Genomic DNA, 4,646 nt, shown 5'->3' on the forward strand with positions numbered 1-4,646 from the left:
GGTGTGAATCTCCACCCACATGCATCCTTTTCTTAAGATTAAACTTGCTTGTCTTGGATAACACCTTTTAGGTACCCTCCTAGTTTAGTAAGGGTAACTAGTGATAAATAACACCTTCTTGGATAACTTCATAGTTTGAACTCATAAAATCCTACTCCTTAAACTATATACAGTACTTTACAGATACCTACATATCCCACACTTCAGCATCATTGCTTTATAATTAGGTTAATTTTTGTTGTATCGCACCATTTTTGGTGTCTTCCTAAATTGACCTCCTAAAATCCTGCAATGTTCTTTAGGTATAGTTATAATTTCCCACACTTAGGAATCCTTCCTTAAAATTATGTTAACTATTGTTAGATAATACTGAAAGTTCATTACGGATGTTAGGCCCTTATGAACTAGCCCAAAGCTAATTAAAAGAGAGAGGTGAATGGTATTTTAAGAAACTTTAAACCAAAGACAACAAACCAAAATCACCATAAAGAAATTAACGATGCCGAAATTAAATGCGGATGTAATAAAGGAAAGAACACACCATATTTATAGTGGTTTGGTCAAACCTTGACCTACGTCCACTCCTTGGAGGCACCCTCCAAGTATTGCACTACAAAAGTGTCTCTCCTTTAGCCCCCACAGCTAGGCGGAGAAGCCCTTACAAAATCACTTCCACCGTCCCCATTGCGGCGGAGTCGCCGGATCCTTTGACATCAAAGAAATCTTCTTCTTTGGTGAACTTCCCTCAAGATAAGCCTTGAATGCGACAGTATTAAGATGCAAGCCTGCCAGAACAACCATGTGGAATCCCCCTCCACACTCCCTTGAGTCCCCCCTCACAGGATCTTCTCCCTCTCTCAGACTTTTGTTGCAACTCGGGATTCCGAGTTTATGATTTTGATGATAACAAATAATATTTATTAATCTTTTATTTCTCCTGGTATTTGCAGTGCATATTTCTTTCTATGTTGACTAATATTTCAGGTACATCATACACCGTTCTTTGAAGATTCAAGGCTTAAGATTGCGTAGAATTGTTCATATTAAATGTGTCTATAATTTTCATTTATTGAATCAAGTCTTGTAATGATGTATGTTAGCTTGTTGATCATGCACACACATAGAGGGAGCAAAAAATGATTATAAATATTTTAACTTTTCTGTTCATCGTACTGTACGATATATATCGTACTATATGATCTGGTGTAACAGAAATAAATTAAAATATTTATTTTTCCTGGAAAAATTATTTTTGAATATAACTAATCGTACTGTAAGATCACCACATCGTACCGTATGATTTGTTATAATTAGAAAGCTCGCCGTCCATTATATTAGGCAAAGATTTGAATTTGAAAAGTTATTCTAATCGTACTGTACGATCATTATAGTACTGTACGATGTTTAAAATATTGCCTAATTTAATCCGCTGATTGTTCAATCAAAATGGCTTAATTTTGATATTTTGGTCGTACTGTACGAACTGGATCGTACTATACGATCAATAGAGACAATTCTGTCCATCCCATGCTTCGTCCTAGATGAACTGCACTTTTATTGAACTATTCGTACATCACATCGTAAAGGACATCGTATAGTACGAACTTCAACTGAAATATTCATACAGTACTAACAAGACATCATACAGTACTAACAGGTCAATTTCTACACATCATACTGGACGATCTTTCGATCATACAGTACGATATTTGACGGCTGAATTGAGTTTTTTAGCATTTTTTTAGCCCTCTATTTAAGCACTCTTATAAGACTTTGTAAGGGTCTTTTGGAAGTCATTGTAGCTTTGTTTTTTCTAGAGAAAACTTGAAGAGAGGACTTGAAAGGGAGAGAGGAAAGGGTGGAGTTTGAGAGAGGGAGAAGAACCTTTGAGGGGGTTTCAAGGGAGTGTGAAGGAGATTTCACATGGTTGCTCTGGCGAGCTTGCACCTCAGTACCAACGGATTCAAGGTTCGTCTTGAAGGAAGTTTTTTGAAGAAGAAGATCTTGTTGGTGTCAAAGGACCCGGCTCCACCAACGCACCAGGGAAGGTGGAAGTGATTGTGTAAGGGCTTCTCCACCTAGGTGTGGGGGCTAAAGGAGAATCACTAAAGATTTAGTGTAATACTCTGAAGGTGCCTCCGGGGAGTGGACGTAGGTCATGGTTTGACCGAACCACTATAAATTGTTGTGCTCTTTCCTTTATTTTTCCTACACTTTATTTCCGAATTTATTTTTATTATGATTAATTGCATGGATGAAATTGATTATCTATCTTTTTATTGTGAATGAAATTTGCTTCCGCAAAAAATTTATAAAAAAAAATTATTTTCGTTAAAGTTCTTAATCATCCAATTCACCCCCTCTTGGCGCATCTAGTAATTTCAACTTCAGCCATTCCTCACTCCCTTTCAAGCTCTCTCTTCAAGTTTCCCTTAAAAGAATGAAGCTACAATGGCTGCCAAAGACTATGAGTCTTGATTAGGGTCTCTGTTTTAAACTCGATCGTCCCGGATGATGTGAGTAAAAAAAAAAATTCTAAATGAATTAAGAAAAGAATCACTCAAGTGTGTGTGTGTAGGGTTACTTAGCATCAGACACATCCATGATTACAATTAAATCAAGAAAGGAAAACAAAAGTTACAAACTGACTCAACCCTAATCTTCCCAATCTTGAGCTGGTTCCGTTTGTCATCTGATCTCTTGGCCCTGAAATGTCAATAGAAAAAGGAAGTCATATTGTTTGCTATCATCAAAACCGTAATTCATGAAACCAAATTGAAATTGCTCTTATACCAATTGAAATTACTAGATGCGCCTAGAGGGGGGTGAATTGGATGATTAAAAACTTCTTTAATGAAAAGAAATATCGTACCGTACGATCTCAAGATCATCCAGTACGATGTTCAGAAATCGACCTGTTAGTACTGTACGATCCTGTTAGTACAGTACGATCTAGTTCGTACAGTACGATCCAAATGACAAATTTCAGCCATTTTTATTGCATAATTTCAGGATTAAGTTAGGCAATATTTCAAAAATCTTATCGTACGATTATGATCGTACAGTACGATTATACAACTGTTCAAATTCAAATTTTTGCCTAATTTAATGGACGGCGGGCTTTCTAATTATAACAGATCGTATAGTACGGTGTGGTGATCGTACAGTACGATTAGTTATATTCAAAATTAATTTTTTAGGAAAAATAAATATTTTAATTTATTTCTATTACACCAGATCGTATAGTACAAAATAAATTCATACAGTACGATGAACAGAAAATTTAAATATTCATAATCATTTTTTGCTCCCTTTGTGTGTGTGCATGGTCAACAAACTAACATACATCATTATAAGACTTGACTCAATAAATGAAAATTACAGACTCAATTAATACGATCAATTCTACGCAATCTTGAGCCTTGAATCTTCAAAGAACGGTGCATGATGTACCTGAAATATTAGATAACAAAGAAAGAAATATGCACTGCAAATACTAGGAGAAATAAAAGATTAATAAATATTATTTGTTATCATCAAAATCATAAACTCGGAAGCCCGAGTTGCAACAATCTCCCCCTTTTTGATGATGTCAAATAATATTGGTTGACTTTGCAAATTAAAAAAAAAATCTCCTAAACTCCCCCTCAGTAAAAGAATTACATTAAAAATTAGGGGAAAGCTTACTTTTTTAATTTTTTTTTTTAAAAAGATAAATAAATAACAGCAAAAATTAAAACAAAATGCAATAAACTACAATAATTTATCCCTCTTTGACAATATAAAAAAGAAGAGATAAAATAAAATATAAAATAACAACAGAATAATGAAACAAAAACATATAATTATATAAAACAAGTTAAACATACAAAAATAAAAAAAACATACAAAACACAAATAAAAACACACAAACAAACCTTAACATACTTATACCTTATCATATTGCTCCTGTACTGATGAATCAGAAACTAAGTCTGCCCAGGAGACTTTTTGCTTTTTATCTTTTCCCCATATTACAAATAGTTTATTTTTACTCTTTTCATTTGCAGGAAGAGTTTATAAGATGGGGCATTCACGCTTCAAATGTCCAGGTTTCCTACACCCAAAGCAAATTATGTCAGAAGAAAACTTAACATTTTTACAATTTTTACCTTTACTATGCTTTTGTTGATGTTCATGCTTGTGCTTCAATAGAATTTCAAATTTATTTATTATCAATGATATCTCCTTGCTTTCATCATCTACTAAGCCATGTTCATCTATGTGTTTGGCTTTTAACACAATAGTCTTCTCGTCATCTGCATCCAAAAATCATTGACTCACACTTTGCTCGTAGGCAATGAGTGAGCCGATTAGATTATCTATAGAATAAGCATTCAAATCTTTTGATTCATATATAGTTGTGACTTTGGCATTAAATTTATCAGGTAAAGAACGTAAAATTTTACTAACTTTTTCAACATTTGAAAGTTCTCTACCTAAATCATGCAATGACATCGCAATTTGATTAAATCTAGTAAACATGTCTAAGATAGTCTCATATGGTTTCATGCTGAAAAGTTCATAATCACGCATTAGAATATTCAATTTAGACTGTTTGACTTCACTAGTACCTTCATACGAAATGCATAATCTATCCCAAATTT

The sequence above is a fragment of the Dendrobium catenatum genome, unplaced genomic scaffold (assembly GCF_001605985.2).
Source record: "Dendrobium catenatum unplaced genomic scaffold, ASM160598v2 fragScaff_scaffold_227, whole genome shotgun sequence".
NCBI classification, from domain to species: Eukaryota; Viridiplantae; Streptophyta; class Magnoliopsida; order Asparagales; family Orchidaceae; genus Dendrobium; species Dendrobium catenatum.